This window comes from Panthera tigris, chromosome E1 (genome assembly GCF_018350195.1).
Source record: "Panthera tigris isolate Pti1 chromosome E1, P.tigris_Pti1_mat1.1, whole genome shotgun sequence".
Classification (NCBI taxonomy): Eukaryota; Metazoa; Chordata; class Mammalia; order Carnivora; family Felidae; genus Panthera; species Panthera tigris.
Genome location: NC_056673.1, coordinates 36,311,025 through 36,328,121, shown reverse-complemented (window position 1 = coordinate 36,328,121; position 17,097 = coordinate 36,311,025). Strand labels below are relative to the sequence as shown.

At 46.5% G+C, this 17,097-nt stretch overlaps 1 long non-coding RNA gene and 1 other non-coding gene across 2 annotated transcripts; one reads left to right on the top strand and one right to left on the bottom strand.

The window, feature by feature from the left end:
• Window positions 1-312: 312 nt before the first annotated feature.
• Window positions 313-16,012, bottom strand: LOC122233707. The gene is made up of 3 exons (XR_006211377.1): window positions 15,617-16,012; window positions 9,412-9,530; window positions 313-659 (listed from the first exon to the last, which is right to left on the bottom strand). It is a non-coding gene; the product is annotated as an uncharacterized LOC122233707 (long non-coding RNA).
• TRNAQ-UUG lies at window positions 1,480-1,564 on the top strand. Its single transcript has one exon. It is a non-coding gene; the product is annotated as a tRNA-Gln (tRNA).
• Window positions 16,013-17,097: the final 1,085 nt, after the last annotated feature.

Here is a 17,097-nt window from a genome sequence, read left to right as displayed (position 1 = left end):
ACATGAAGCCCGATGCAGGGCTCCCACGACCCACAAGATCAGGACCTGAGCCGAAATCAAGAGTCAGATGCTTAACTGACTGAACCCCCCAGGTGCCCGTATATTTGATCTATGAGAATCATCTATCCCAGGCCATCTCCTGCTTTGAATACTATGACTACAAATAGGGAGTTGCTTACAGTTTCTTTGCACAAATGATAGTATTTGTTTCTCATTTCCTGGCCTTGGGCTACGCCCCCCAAAACCCTGTGTTCATTTCCTAGGGCTGAAGGGCTACAAACGGGCGAGTGGGGGTGGGGGTGGGGCCTAAAATAACAGACATTTTTTTCTCTCACAGTCCGAGAAGCTGGAAAACTGATACCAAGGTGCAGGGGAGGATCCTTTCTTGCCCTTTTCAGCTGCTGATGGGCCCAGGGGTCCCTTGGCTCGTGCGGTATCTGTCCAGCCATTGTCTCTGTCTTCACGTGGCCATCTTCTGTGTGTCTGTGTCTTCACGTGGTGGTCACCCTGCGTCTCTGTCGCTGTGTCCAAAGGTCCCGCTTCTTAAAAGGCTGCCAGTCATGGGTGACACAGGTGATGGGGATTAAGGAGTGCACCTGTTGCGACGAGCACCGGGCGACGCGTGGAAGGTGTTGAATCACCGTATTGTGCACCTGAAACTAAGATAACCCCGTATGTTAACTGTACTGGAATTAAAATAAAGTTTAAAAGGCTCAAAAAAAAAAATCATACACACACAAAAAGGCTACCAGTCGCATTGGATTAAGGGCCTATCTTACTCTGGGGGCGCCTGGGCGGCTCAGTTGGGTAAGCATCCAACTTTGGCTCAGGTCATGATCTCAAGGTTCCTAAGTTCAAGCCCCGTATGGGGCTCTGTGCTGACAGCTAGGATCCTGCTTGGGATTCTCTCTTTTCCGCTCTCTCCCTGCCCCTCCCCCATTTGTGTCCATGCGCACACGTGCGCTCTCTCTCTCAAAATAAATAAATAAACTTGAAAAAAATAAAAGGCCCATCTTACTCTAGTATGACCTCATCTTAACTGATTATATCTACAATGACCCGCTTTCCAAGTAAGATCATATTCTGAGGCCCGGAGGAGTTAGGACTTGGACATATCTCTTTTGTTTAGGGTGACACAGTCCAACCCATAGCATACGCTTTTCCGTTTTCTTGCCTGACCAGCTTCTTTTCAGCCTTCATACCTCAGCTGAGACGTCATCTTTTCAAGGGTGTTTTCCCTGAGTCCCCAGTGGGGGTCTGTGTTCTTCTGTCGTGGCTCTATTGCCACAGCACGTCTCATTGGAATTATCTGTATGGTGAATGATTTTCCTTCCTTAAACTAGAACCCCCTTGAGGTGAGGGACTATGTCTTCCATCTTTAATATGTACAGCACTTGTCTTTATATTAATTAGTTCAAGGCTAAGTTGGGCTGGAGACTCAAAAATACAGTGACTTAAAGAATAGAAGTTTCTTGGGGCGCCTGGGTGGCTCAGTCGGTTGAGCGTCCGACTTTGGCTCGGGTCGTGATCTCGCGGTCCGTGAGTTCGAGCCCCGCGTTGGGCTCTGTGCTGTCAAGCTCGGAGCCTGGAGCCTGTTTCGGATTCTGTGTCTCCCTCTGTCTCTGACCCTCTCCCGTTCATGCTCCCATCTCTGTCTCAAAAATAAGTAAACGTTAAAAAAAAAAAAGAATAGAAGTTTCTTTCCCATGTAGCAGTGCTGAGTTGAGCTGTCCAGGTTAGTTAAGGGTTCTGCCCCCACATGGCCATCTGAGAACTCTGGTTCCTTCCATGTAATTGCTCCATCAAGAGGAGGGAAAAGTCCTCATGACTCTTTCCTCATTGTTTGCAAGTTTATTTATTTTCTTTTGGGAGAGAGAGAGAGAGAAAGCGGAGGAGGGGCAGAAAGAGAGGGAGGGAGACACAGAACCAGAAGCAGGCTCCAGGCTCTGAGCTGTCAGCACAGAGCCCAACAAGGGGCTCAAACCCACCAGCCGTGAGATCATGACCTGAGCTGAAGTCGGACGCTCAACCGACTGAGCCACCCAGGTGCCCCTAGTTGGTTTTTACAGATGCTCGTTATCAAGTTGAGGATATTCCCTCGTATTCCTGTTCTTCTGAGAGGGTTTTTCTTTTTTTCTTTTTTTCTTAAATTTTTAATTAAAAATTTTTAAAATTTACATCCAAGTTAGTTAGCATATAGTGCAATAATGATTCCAGGAGCAGATTCCAGTGATGAACCCCCTATGTAGAACACCCAGTGCTCATCTCAACAAGTCTCTTCCTTAATGCCCCTTACCCATTTAGCCCATTCCCCCCACCCAACACCCCTCCAGCAACCCTCAGTTTGTTCTCTGTATTTAACAATCTCTTATGGGGGCACCTGAGTGGCTCAGTTGTTTGGACATCCCACTTCGACTCAGGTCATGATCTCGCGGTTCCTGGGTTTGAGCCCCATGCTGGGCTCTGTGCTGACAGCTCGGAGCCTGGAGCCTGCTTCCGATTCTGTGTCTCCCTCTCTCTCTGCCTCTCCCCTGCTCGCACTCTATCATTCTAAAAAATTAAATGAACATCAAAAAAGTGTACAAAAAAGAGTCTCTTATGGTCCCCGTTTTTATATTATTTTTGCTTCCCTTCCCTTATGTTCATCCGTTTTGTATCTTAAATTCCACATGAGTGAAGTCATATGATATTTGCCTTTCTCCGACTGATTTCACTTAGCATAATACCCTCTAGTTCCATCCACATTGTTGCAAATGGCAAGACTTCATTCTTTTTGATTGCTGAGTAATACTCCATTGCATATGTATACCACATCTTCTTTATCCATTCATCCATCGATGGACATTTGGGCTCTTTCCATGCTTTGGCTATTGTTGATGGTGCTGCTATAAATATCGGGGTGCATGTGCCCCCTAGAAACAGCACGCCTGTATCCCTTCGATAAATACCTGGTAGTGCGATTGCTGGATCACAGGGTAGTTCCATTTTTAACCTTTTGAGGAGCCTCCATACTGTTTTCCAGAGTGGCCGCACCAGCTTGCATTCCCACCAGCAGCGCAAAAGCGATCCTCTTTCTCTGCATCCTGCCAACATCTGTTGTTGCCTGGGTTGTTAATTTTAGCCATTCTGACTGGTGTGAGGTGGTATCTCATGGTGGTTTTAATTTGTATTTCTCTGATGTTGAGTGATGTTGAGCATTTTTTCATGCGTCTGTTAGCCATCTGGATGTCTTCTTTGTATTAAAATTTTTAATGTTTATTTTTGAGAGAGAGACAGAGAGAGAGAGAACGTGAGCGGGTGAGAGGCAGAGAGAGGGAGACACAGAATCCGAAGCAGGCTCCAGGCTCGGAGCTGTCAGCCCAGAGCCTGACTCAAGGCTTGAACTCACAAACCTCGAGATCATGACCCAACCTGAAGTCGGACACTTTACCCGACTGAGCCACCCGGGCGCCCCTGAGAACGTTTTTCTTAATTATTAAATGGATGTCAAATTTTGTCAGATACTTTTTCTGCATCGACTCATAAGATCATGTGGTTTTTCTTCTTTATGTTGGTAGTATGATAGATTACAATGACTGATTTTCGAATATGGAATCAGTCTTGCATCCCTGAAATAAACTCCACCTGCTCATGGTATATATTTCTATATTTTGCTGAATTCTCTTTGCTAATACTTTGTTAGGCATTTATACGCCTACATTCATCAGGGATTTGGGTCTGTAATTGTGTGTGTGTGAGTGTGTGTGCGTGTGTGTGTGCATGTATGTGTGTTTTAGAGTGGTCTCGATCTGGTGTTGGTACCAGGGCATTATTAATTTCGTAAGTGAATTAGTAAGTATTCCTCCTCTTCTGTTTCCTGGAAGAAACTATGTGGATTTTAATTTTCCTTTAAAAGTTTGGCAGAATTCTCCAGTGAAACCGTCGCGGCCTGGAAATGGCAGGAGTCAGGCGTTCATTATAAATGCAATTTCCTTAAGAGTTATAGGACTATTCAAATGACCTCTTTCACACTGGATGAGTTGTGGTCATTGGTGTTATTTGAGGAATTGGTACATTTCACTTCAGTTGCCAAATCTATGCGTGTGGCCATAGTGTATTAGTTTCCTGTGACTGCTGTAACGAATTAACATAACTTAGTGGCTTAAAACAGCATTAAGTTTATTCTCTCCAGGTTCTGGAGGCCAGGAATTCAGAACCAGTATCGGCGGACCAAAATCAAGGTGTTGATGAGGACACACTCCCTCCAGAGGCACCGGGGAAGGGAGCATTTCTTTTTTTTTTTTTCTTTTTTAAGTTTTTACTTAAGTAATCTCTACACCCAACGTGGGACTCGAACTCACAACCCCAACATGAAGAGTTGCACACTCTTCTGACCGAGCCAGCCAGGCATCCCCATTCCTTGCACTGTCTATCTTCTGGTGGCAGCCAGTCCTGTTTGCTGCTGGCACATCGCTTCAGCATCTGCTTCTAGGGTCACATGACCTTCTCTTCTGTGTGTCTTCTGTGTGATTGTACTAGAGCCTCCTGGGATAATCTCATCTCAAAATCCTCACTTAATCGCCTCTGCAAAGACCCTTCTTCAAAATAAGGTAATATTTATGGGTTCCGAGGATTAGGACCTAAATCTTTGGAGGCCATTATTCAACCTGTACACACTATTCCCGTTATCTTTTTTTTTTTAATTAAAAAAATTTTGTGGGGTGCCTTGGTGGCTCAGTCTGTTAAGCGGCCGACTTGGCTCAGGTCATGATCTCCTGGCCCCCGAGTTCGAGCCCCACATCGGGCTCTGTGCTAACAGCTCGGAGCCTGGAGCCTGCTACGGATTCTGTGTCTCCCTCTCTCTCTGCACCTCCCCTGCTCACACTCTGTCTCTCTCCCTAAAAAATAAACATTAAAAAAATTTTTTTTTAATTTTTTTAAAGTATATCTGTATACCCAACCTGGGGTTCAGACTCATGACTTTGGAAATCAAGGAGTCACACGCTCCACCAACTGAGCCAGCCAGGCGCTCCTCCCTATTATCCTTTGATGTCTGTGGTGTCTGTAGTGATATCCCCCATCACATTCCCAATATTGGTGGTGTGTTTTTTTCCTCTCTTTTTAAATTTGTCTATCTTGCTAGAGTTTTATTGATCTTTTCAGATAATCAGCTCCTTGTTTTATTGACTTTTCTCTTTTTCCTGTTACTATTTTCTTTTTTCCATTTTCCATTTTATGAATTTTTGCTCTTATCTATTATTTCCACCCATTTTGGATTTATCTTACTCCTCTTTTTTTTTCCCCCCTAGGGTCTTGAGGTGAGAACTTAGATTATTGATTAGAGACTTTTCTTCTTCTTCTTCTTCTTTTTTTTTTTTAAAGTAAGCTCTATGGAGGTGCCTGGGTGGCTCAGTTAGTTGGGCTCAGGTCATGATCTCACTGCTTGTGGGTTTGAGTCCCGCATCAGGCTCTGTGCTGACAGCTCAGAGCCTGGAGCCTGCTTCGGATTCTGTGTCTCCCTCTCTCTCTCTGCCTCTCCCCTGCTTGTGCTCTGTCTCTCTCTCAAACATAAACAAACATTAAAAAAATAATAATTAAGTAAGCTCTATGCCCAACAGGGGGCTTGAACTCACGACCCTGAGATCAAAAGTCACATGCTCAACCAACTGAGCCAGCCAGGTGCTCCTCCTCTTTTCTAAAGTATGCATTTATGGGGCACCTGAGTGGTTCAGTCAGTTAAGCCTCCAACTTCGGCTCAGGTCATGCTCTCACAGTTCCTGAGTTCGAACCCTGAATTGGGCTCTGTGCTGACAGCTTAGAGCCTGGAGCCTGTTTCGGATTCTGTGCCTCCCTCTTTCTCTGCCCCTCCCCGCACACACTCTGTCTCTCTCTCAAAAATAAACATTTAAAAAAATGTTTTTAATAAAAATAAAGACAAAGTACGCATTTAGTGGTGCAAATTTATTTCCCAGTACTGCCTTGTGTCCCACAGATTTTAATATTATACTTTCATTTGCACTCAGTTTAATGTATTTTTTAGTTTATTTATTAAAACTTTGAAAAATATTTATTTATTTTTGAGAGAGTGAGAGAGAGAGACAGAGAGAAAGCAAGGGAGGGGCAGGGAGAGAGGGAGACACAGAATTGGAAGCAGGCTCCAGGCTCTGAGCTGTCAGCACACAGCCTAACTCGGGGCTCAAACCCACGAACCATGAGATCATGACCTGAGCCGAAGCCGGACGCTTAACCGGCTGGGCCACCCAGGGGCCCCCAGATTAATGTGTTTTTTAAATTTCCCTCGATACTTCCTTCTTTGGCCCATGGATTATTTAGAAATGTGTTGTTCGGTGTCTAAGTCTGGACATTTTCTGTCGCCTTTTTGTTATTGATTCCTATTTTAATTCCACTACGGTCAGAGAACGCATTCAGTGTGATTTCAATTGCTTTAAATTTGTTGAAGTTTATTTTAGGGCCCAGGATATGGTTTCAGTCGGTACGCATTCCACGGACGCTTGAAGACAAGTGTTGTGCTGTTACCGGATGAAGCGTTCTGTTAAAATACATTAGATGCTTTGGGTTGGTGGTAGTGTTGAATTCTTGTATATCCTTTTGATTTTCTGTCCAGTTGAAGCCTGAGGACAGGACTTTAAGTGACAGAGATCAGGCACAGGAGGAGGAAGGGACTCACTCAGCAGGGGGTGATGGGGCAGAATTATATTCACCCAACTGGCGTTGACTGAGAAAGACACCTGGATGGGGCACCTGGCTGGCTCAGTTGGAAGAACGTGTGAATCTTGATCTTGAGGCCATGAGTGCGACCCCACATTGGGTGTAGAGACTAGTTAAATAAATGACTAGCTAACTTAAAAAAAAAAAAAAAAAGAGGAAAGACACCTGGAATTTTCCCCTTCTTTACCAAGATGCTATTGAGCTCCTTTCTTTTGTTCGACCAATGGAAGGGAAGCAGTTCAGACTGGGGAACAGAGGCCCTCATCCTGCCTGGAATCGGACATACATCCCCTCATCTCTGGCTGGGTTCACAGGGACACAGGTAAACCTGAGGTCAAAATCCCAACACCTTTAACTCTCACCCAAGCCTCCTCTGTCCCTTTTCAGAACCCTCCCCACCTAGGAGGGGGAATCCGGAGCCAAGTCTGTACCGGCCACACCTCCCCAGTTGTTAAGGAGGGAACCTGAAGCTGGAGGTTGGACTGTCCCTTGGCAACTTGCCCACTACCTAGAACAGGCCGGATGTGTCCCCTCTGGACCGTGCTATCCCCCGGGGGCCGTGCGATTCAGGCTGTGGGGGGAGCCTGCCCTGGGGATTCAGCTCCTAGAGGCAAATGGGTATTGGGCCCTGGGAAGGTTCCAAGGAAGCCTAGAGACCCCTCCCCAGTCTGTTGCTTGGGGCTGTAGATGACACTCTGCCCCAAGAGCGTGGCGCCTCCTCATCGCAGAGTCTGGCAGGTGGCGTGGGCTGGTCCTGCCTGGTATGTGGGCCCTTTGGTGGCCCGGTTTGGAGTCACCTTCCAAGCCTTTCCCAGACACACGCTCTCTGCTTCTCTCTGAATCTGTCTCTCTCCCTCTCTCTCTTTCTCTCTCTCCTTTTTTTCTGTCTTTTGAAGGCTGAGTTTCTTTTTTTTCCTTTCTCTCTTGTCTGCTCTCTCTTCTTTCTCTCTGCCTGCTTTCGCTTGGGACACACAGGTGAGTTAGACCCTTTCTGTAGGATCTCCAAAACATAATCTCTTCTCAGAGCTGATTCTCTGAGAGATGCGCACGCATTGGTCCAGGGGAGCAATTCTTTGCATGACCTTAAATCAGTCTTGTTAGTAGTCAGTTAAATTCTTCCTGCCGAAGACTTCAATATTCTTTCTAGCTTTTCATTGGGAAAAAAATGATATATATGCCTTAAATCAAAAGAGCTGCCATTGATCTGGTTAAAAAGAAAAGTTCCTCTTTCTATGATCTGTAGGGGCACCTGGGGGGTTGCTGGTTGGGCGTCCGACTTCGGCTCAGGTCACGATCTCACGGTTCGTGGGTTCGAGTCCCGCGTCGGGCTCTGTGCTGACAGCTCAGAGCCCGGAGCCTGCTTCCGATTCTGTGTCTCCCTCTCTCTCTCTGCCCCTCCCCCACTCATGCTCTGTCACTCTCCCAAAGATAAATAAACATTAAAAAAAATTTAAATACTTTTATGTAAAAAGCATTTTTTATGTAAAAAATATTCTTATGATATGGGGCGCCTGGGTGGCTCAGTCGGTTGATTTTGGCCCAGGTCACGATCCCAGGGTCGAGGGGTCAAGCCCCACATCGGGCTCTGCACTGAGCAGGGAGCCCGCCTAGGATTCTTCCTCTCTCTCCCTCTGTCCCTCCCCCAGCTCACATTCTCTCTCTCTGTCTCTCTCAAAGAGAAATGAAAAACATTTGTTATTATAAAAATGATTTGCGGTTTTCCTTCCGAAGGCAATTTCCGTTGTGTGATTTGCCTGGAATATACTGATTTATTCACTCCCTGTTTATTCCTTCATCCAGCCAGTATTTACCCAGCACCTACAGAGAGTTAGGACTTGTGGCCCCAAAGTCAAGTTCTCAAGCTATGCTAGGAGGGCTGAGGGAAGAGGGTGACGGCCACAGCCTCTCAGCTGTACCTGTTGTCTCTCCAGAACAACATGGCAGAGAAAGGAAAACCAGAGCCCGAGAGAAGCTGTCGTCTTCCTTGGATATCAAGATCAGTGATGGTCACATTTTTCTCAGGCTTCTGGCTGCCTGCAGTTGAAAGGAATCAAGGGACACCTGAGGGGCTCAGTCGGTCTGACTTTGGCTCAGGTCGTGATCTCATGATTCATGGGTTTGAGCCCCACGTTGGGCTCCATGCTGACAGGTGCGGAGCCTGCTTGGGATTCTCTCTCTCTCTTTCTCTCTCTCTCTGTATCTCTCTCTCTCTCTCCCTCTTCCCCTCCCCTACTTGAACTTTCTCTCTCTCTCTGTCTCAAAATAATAAGTAGGGGCACCTGGGGGCTCAGTCGGTTGGGCATCTGACTTCGACCCAGGTCATGATTTCGCAGGTCGTGGATTTGAGCCCCGCGTTGGGCTCTGTGCTGACATCTCAGAGCCTGGAGCTTCCTTTGGATTCTGTGTCCTCCTCTCTTTCTGCCCCTCTCCCGCTCGTGCTCTGTCTTTCAAAAATAAACATTTTTTTAAATTTAATAAATAAATAAATAAACCTAAAAAAAAAGAAGAAGGAAGAAAGAAAAGAATCGACCTTTTGATTCTCTTCTTTTGAATTGAACTTTGGCAGGGCTAAGGATGACAGAAGAGTCAGGTCGAGAGGGTGACACCAAGACGTCAACCATGTGGATAATGAGGTTAGCCGTGAGAAACCCGGGAAAGAAAGTTCTCTTGCAGCTAATTGGGACTTGATGGTGTATCGTTTACCTGGTTCAGTTCTCCCTCTGGAGGTTCCAGACTCGGGGCGGGGGGCGGGGGGTGGATAATGCCTCCTTCCCACTTGCCTTTCTCCCCAGATTCGCCTCAGCTTTGCAGTTTCCCCGCTCCTACAGGGGAGAGGAGAGGGGTTGAGGTGTGGTTTCAGATTCAGAGCAAACCCCATCAGTGCCTTTACTGAAGCGAGGTAGCAGAGGTGGCCCACTTAGCCCAGCCACTAGAAAACCCCTTGGCAACTTGGGGCAGACTTCTCAGCTCAGCGAATCACACTGTCACCCAAAAGCTGTGCCAAAAATGAATCTGGAGCACAGGAACATTCAAGAGTACAGATGGGACACGAGCTGTGCGATGCTTCCAAGGAGACCTTCTTGGGGACACATAAAATGTTTTTATTGAGAAAGGGCCTGGGGTGCCTGGGTGGCTCAGTTGGTTAAGCGGCCGACTTCGGCTCAGGTCATGATCTCGTGGTCCGTGAGTTCGAGCCCCGCGTTGGGCTCTGTGCTGACAGCTCAGAGCCTGGAGCCCGTTTCAGATTCTGTGTCTCCCTCTCTCTCTGCCCCTCCCCTGTTCACGCTCTGTCTCTCTCTGTCTCAAAAATAAATAAACGTTAAAAATTTTTTTTTTAAAAAGTAAATAAACTTTTAAAAAATGAATAAAGGGGAGAGGAGATTGAAGAAAATACTCATGAGTCTTCAGCTAGAGTGCCGGGCACATAGCCTGTGACCCCAAATTCCTGGAGCGACAAAACTTACTAGGGCAGTTTTTTCTAAGTGATATAAACCAGGAAAGTACATTAAATCAGCCACGTGGATTGTGAAACCTCTGACATTCCCTGGCAACTATGTAAGATCCATGTTATTTGTTAAAATAGAAACCTAGATTCAGAAAATTACGAATATTTTCCTGTGATGCAGCTGAAAGTGATTCTTCAGCCTTGCCTCTTGGGGAGATCCCTGCCCCCATCACGTCTAGGTAGTTGGGTTTCCCAGTCCCCATACCCCCACACCAAGAATCTCAGATGAGATATCTACTGACAGGCTGGACTGTTAAGTAGTTGTACCTGGTTCAGTCACGTGGCTAATTCTTGTCCTGACCATTTGGACCATTTGGACCATTTCCTTAGATCTCCCTGCATGACACAGAAAGTTCATTGACAATCCGGGGCGTCTGGGTGGCTCAGGTGGTTAAGCATCGGACTTCCGCTCAGGTCACGATCTCACGGTTCTTGAGTTCGAGTCCTGCCATATCTCAATATCAAACACCCAAACATCGGGTTAGCTCGTGCCCTGCTTCGGGTGAACACGAGTCCAGCTTCTCTCTCTTTCTCTCTCTGCTCCTTGTGGGATTCTCTGTCTCTCTCTGCCCCTTGCTCACTTGTGCCCTCTCTGTCAAAAAAATATATATATAATAAATAAAAGTTCATTGAGGGGCGCCTGAGTGGCTCAGTCGGTTGAGCGTCCGACTTCAGCTCAGGTCACGATCTCAGCTCGTGAGTTCGAGCCCCGCGTCGGGCTCTGTGCTGACAGCTCAGAGCCTGGAGCCTGCTTCCGATTCTGTGTCTCCCTCTGTCTCTGCCCCTCTCCTGCTCATGCTCTGTCTCTCTCTGTCTCAAAAATAAATGAAAACATTAAAAAAAATTTTTTTAATTAAAAAAAAGTTCACTGATAATTTGGACAATTCAGCTGGAATGGGAGGAGAGAAACTCGTTGGGGGGGGGGGTGGTGGTGGTGCATAAAAACGGGCTCAGCCTTGAGAGATCTTCATGAAATTTCTCCTGCTCTTTTCGTCCAGACTTCTCTGATCCACTCTCAGGGCACGGGAGCCCAAGCCGGCCAGTGACAGCCTGGGAGCTGTGTCAGCCTGCTGGGTTGGGAGCATGGGACCTCTGCCTGAAAAATACAGGCAGCTCTTAACGCTCCCTGGGCTCAGGGTGCAGCTACAGAAATAGCACTGGGTTTCGTTCCTCTTGAATATTAAAATGCTCGTAATGCCGTCTCCACGTCCCAGATGATGACGGCAAGCTGGAAATTAGCATTCTGTTCCAACACGCCGTGGCACCTTCGCTTGGGGGTTGAAACGACGGTTTTTTAATAAGCTGGCTCCAGGCACCTGTCACCGGTAATGGAAGTTCTGCCCGGGGAAGATAGATCACTTCTTGTTAAACGACCACAGGGCAATAAATTTCCCAAGTCATAGCTCAGCTTCCAAATCAGGACTCTGGAGAATCGCTTCCATCTAAAAGATGGAAGTGTTAAAAGCACTAACCCCGGAGCCGCTGGGCCCCGCTGATCCTGACCTTTGACCCCAGCCACAGTTCTTCTGTGCCCTTGCACCCGGGGGTTCAGTGCGATCCACACAGATCTAACTTGAAGATACCACGGTGCCTCAGGACTGGACCAGCGGAGGGAAGCCACGGGAAGGACAGAGCCTGAGTGTTAATGCTCTACTATCAGCAAACCCACATTTCTGCTCTCCCACGGATCCCGGTCCTCAAGCCTTGAAAAGAATCTCAGTATCAAAATTCGAGCAGATGTCATCAGCTCCATCAACGCTGGGTTTTTCTTCCTCTTAAATCTGAGCACTTGCCCCAGGTGTGGAAAATTGGCACTGGTTATAAACTATCTGATTTTTAAAGACAAGCAGGCTCCAGGCTCTCGAGCTGTCAGCACAGAGCCTGACACGGGGCTCGAACCCACAAACCACGAGATCACGACCTGAACCGAAGGCGGACGGTTAACCAGTTGAGCCACCCAGACGCCCCTAAACAAACAATTTTTTTTTAAAGGTGAGTGGATAAACTAACTGTGGTATGTCCATAAATGGAGTAGCATAGAGCAATTTAAAAGAATAAACTATCAATACACACAACAAATAGACAAATTACTATCAAGTTCAAGAACAGGCAAAATTAATTCATAGCAATGGAAATCAGAATAGCAATTATCTCTGGAATATTATACTGGAAAGGAACCTACATGGGTGCAGGAAATGTTCCTATCTTGTTCTAAATCATGGTTACATGAGTAAATATTCCTTGAGCCATCCACTTAAAATTAATGCACTTTACTGAATTATGTTGTACCTCAAAAGGGGAGGAGGAAACTTTTTTATAAAACACCCAGCGTATATTTGTCTGACTTGGAAAGATGTCTTTGGTGTCTCCGTCAGATATTAAAAATCAACTTCATCCCCGGGCGCCTGTGGCTCAGTCGTTTAAGCGGCCGACTTCGGCTCAGGTCATGATCTCGCGGTCCGTGAGTTCGAGCCCCGCGTCGGGCTCTGTGCTGACAGCTCAGAGCCTGGAGCCTGTTTCAGATTCTGTGTCTCCCTCTCTCTCTGCCCCTCCCCCGTTCATGCTCTGTCTCTCTCTGTCTCAAAAATAAATAAACGTTAAAAAAAAAAATTAAAAAAAAAATCAACTTCATCTTGATCCTAAATGAAAGGGAGTGAAATGACAATTAAAAAATAACAAAATCACAGGGGCGCCTGACTGGTAGAGCATGTGACTCTTGATCTTGGGGTCATACGTTCAAGCCCCACGTTGGGCGTGGAGCCTACTTAAAACCATTCAATGAAATTAATAACAATACATTTTTAAATGAACGAATAAAAAATAAAAAGAAGGGAAAAATCCCAGCTGAATACTGGGCAGTGGCTGTGATCGTCTTCCATCGTAAACACAATAGGAAAATAACGTGCCAAGTAGGTTGAAGGGTTTTTTTTCCCTCTCCTGCAGCGTCCCAAGGATTAAGCATGTGTTCTGGCCAGCACACGGCACGGCACGGCACACAGTGCCAATAAAACTCCACTCAGAGACCAGACACTACTCCAATCTCTCGGGTCCTCCTGGTCATCCGGGAGGGGTGTTGTCCCTACAGCCTCCAGGTCCTGCCTGCTATCTTTTGAAGCGAAAACATAGATTATAAAATAGATCCAAAACGAACCGTTTTCCTGAGGTTTTTTTTTGTTAAATTTTTACGTGATATAGAAAGCACCCCACTTCTATTTCCCAGGACAATGATGGCAGGGCCAGCTGTTTATATGTTCATTTTAACTCTCTTCGTAAACCTCTTCTACCCGATTTTTACTCCTCTTCCACTCACTCGGGAAATTCAGAGCCGCAGGAGTGCAACTATAATAGAAAAGCCATCTTTGCTTAACAAGGGTTAAGCACAGGGGTGGGGGAGGAGGGCCAGGCTCTTCCCCTGCCCCCGCCCCCAACCCCCGCTCATCACAAGCTGTCAAATATTTACTTTTGGTCTCTGTGAACCTAGCAAAGGGGTGAACCAACTGATCCACTTTGGGTTGGTCCCCACCCCTCGCTCATTTCCTTCACCCATTTATTTCCTGCATTGTTCTTTTTCTAAGTAAACAGACATAGAGCTTGCAGGAGTGAGACAGCAGTTTACAATGTTAAAAGTGCACAAATTCTACATGGTCAGCTTAATTAATCTTTCACACACCCCTGTAACCACCACCCTGATCAAAACAGAATATTTCAAGCATTCTAGAAGGCTCCCCTTAATGTTCCCTCCCAGGCAATACTGGGAAGGAGGAATTTGTTACCTAAAAAAGACAAGCATTCTATTCCTTGAATTTTGGAGATTCAACTCTCATCTCCCTATCAAACTACCTAGGGGCATATCAGTGTTCTCTTTCTCACTTGTGAATTATTTTGAAAAGTAAACATGGAAACCATCTAAATGACCAAAAGCAGAAATGCTTTTCCATCTGAGGCACGCCTCAAGGACTAGATACCGTGCAAGCCTTAAAATCATGCTTTTGGAGAATATTTAGTGGCACTGAGAATAATATTAAATTTAAATGACGCTGAGAATATACTAATTAATATTAAATCAAAAGGCAAGGTGCACCAATGTTCATGCAGAAGTTCAGTTTTGACATCATACACACAGGCAAGGAAAAACGACTGAAGAAAATTCTCCAAAAGATTAGCTTTGGTGAACTCTGGGTTTTAGAATATGAGATGGTTTTTATTTTCGTCTTTATATTTGTTATCTTTGAAATTCTTGACGATGAAAAAGTGACACTTTTCTAATAAGGAAAAAAAAACCCTGTTTTCAAATGTGGGTTAACCGAAATGACCAACATTGGGGAAATGATTTTCTAAACTATGACAACACATTTTGTGGCATATTATGCATTTTTACAGGGCATTTTGAAGACTGGAATAACTTGGAAAGTTGCCTACGGTGTAATCAATGTATAGTGTTTTTTAAAGCCATGGGGCATCTGGCGGGCTCATTCCATAGAGCATGTGACTCTTGATATCAGGTCCTGAGTTCAAGCCCCATGTTGGGTGTAGACCTTGCTTCTAAAAAACTAAATTAAAAAAAATAAAATAAAATAAATAAAACCAGGACAGGATGCATATAACTAAGTTAGGGAGGGGGAGACACGACTAAAAACAGTGGTTGCAAATTGTAGAACACGAACATTGAAATCATGAATGGAAAAAAAAAAAACTTTAAGAAAAGGTTGTTTATTTAAAAGTTTTTAAAGAATGTGTGTTTAAAGCCCCATATATTTATTTCTGTGATCTGGATATATTTTTTTTGTACGTTGAGGGTTTTTTTTTTCAAGCCAGGAATGTCGTCGGGGGTAATCATTTCAATGTGTTTTAGTCTGAAGCTTTTGGGGAATTGTAAATGTGGCCTCTTTTACTCTGAATCAGATTCCACAGAAGCGGTCGGGGCGGGAACACTCTAAATCCTTAATTTTCACAAATGCCGGAACCGAACTAACACAAAACTACCCAAGTGCCAGAGACTCAATTCATGCCATTTCTGGGAGGCTCACTCCATTAGACCTTTGCATTTACTTTTTTCAATTAAACGTTTTCCTTTCGGCTCGGGTGATTCCTCCCGGAAACAGAGCTGAGTGGAGGGGAGGGCAGGGATGTGAGAACCCAACAAACTAAAATTGAGAAGCCCTTCTCGCAGCTTCGGCCTCCCCGCCACCCCTCACCCCCACCCCAACACACACAAAGTCCCAATTTAGGGTTCTCTTGGTCCAGATGACAGTGAGATGTGACCCGGGTCTGTGCACTTGCCCCGGGTGCCACGCCTCTCCCCCACCCCCAAAGTTAGACAAAGGGAGAAGGGTTGGCTGGGTTCTTTCCAGGGCCCAGAAAGCCTGGGGATTCCAGGTTGGAGAGAAAGAGAAAACAACAAACCCCTTTGATCCACGTCCGGGAGCAGGTAGAGCCAAATGGAAGGGCTGGGAAGAACTTGGCGAGCATTATCCGTCCAACTCCCTCAGGCCTCTTTTCCGGGTTGCCAGTTGCGGACCTGCCTCCGGGCATTTCATCTGGCCCAAATCGGGAGGCCGGGGCTTTTCGTTGGCTCGCCGGGATCCGGTGCCTCCTCGGCGGTCGCGGGGCTCCTCGCTGGAAGGGACGCCGGCCGCGCACAAGACACGGAAGAGCTGCGCCTCCCGGCGCGCTGTTCCCATCCCACTGGATCTCACGAAGCCGGGAGAAGCCCTCAGATCGAGTCTTTGATCCCCCCAAGCTCCGGGATCCCAGAGTCTTTAAAACAAACAGACAGAAGAAGGAAGTAAAGAGTAACTGACTCCGTCTCACCAGGCCGCTCTGCGCAGCCTCGGCCGGCGGGTGGCTGGCAAGTCCGCGCCACCTTCCCGGCTCTGGCGGCGCGGCAGGCCTGGCTTTCCTCCGCCACGGGTGCGGGCGTGGGGAGGACGCCCCATCTACCAAGTTCAAATTTCCAGAGCCTGAGGGGACCGCGGGCTTTTGGGGCCTCGGCCACCGCCCGCTGGAATGACCCCGCCGACGGAGGGGCGCTTTGAAAATAGGTCGCGGCATGACCTACTGGAACGTTCTTTAATAATTCACCTTTTTTCGCCATTATTCGTTTGCTATTTTTTTAAGATTTAATTTTTAAAGTTTTTGTAATGTTAATTTTTGAGAGAGAGAACGGGGGAGGGGAAGAGAGAGAGGGAGACTAAGGATCCGAAACCGGCTCTGCGTGTTGACAGCAGAGAGCCCAATGCAGGGTTCGAACTCATCAAACCGGGAGATCGTGACCTGAGCAGAAGACGCATGCTTAACCGAGGGAGCCATCCAGGGACCCCAAGATTTTTTTTTTTTTTTTAAGTAATCTCTACACCCAGTGTGGAACTCGAACTCACAACCCGGATATCAAGAGTTGCAATCTCTACCGATTGACCCAGCCAGGTGCCCTTCTTTGGCTATTTATGCATTTGTTTTCCCTACTCATTAAAAAAAAAATGGAGATTTTGCTGCCTAAAAATAAGGTAAGAAAACATGAATTACGAAAGAGCGAAAATGAAAAAATTACATTATGTTGATCCTGACTGAAATATTGCTCTAACTTGACGTGCAGCCTCAGTAACCGGGATTTTTCACGCAGATCAGGCGAGTTTTCCGGGGAAGACAACAGACACTCGTTGATAAAGCAATGAAGGCTTGGTTAGAAGCCAGGCCTCTCGAGTTCCGGATCCTTCCACAACCCTCCCCAGGCCCCTTTCTCTCCACCGGCTCCGCGTCCAGGTCCACCTCCTGGAGGGGTGAAGGAATGTTTATAGCCTGACTCAAGTTCAATGACAAAACCCTGCCTGGAGGGGGAGGGGCACCGAACTTCAACCTTCCATCAGACAAAGGCCGAGGGCAGGTCT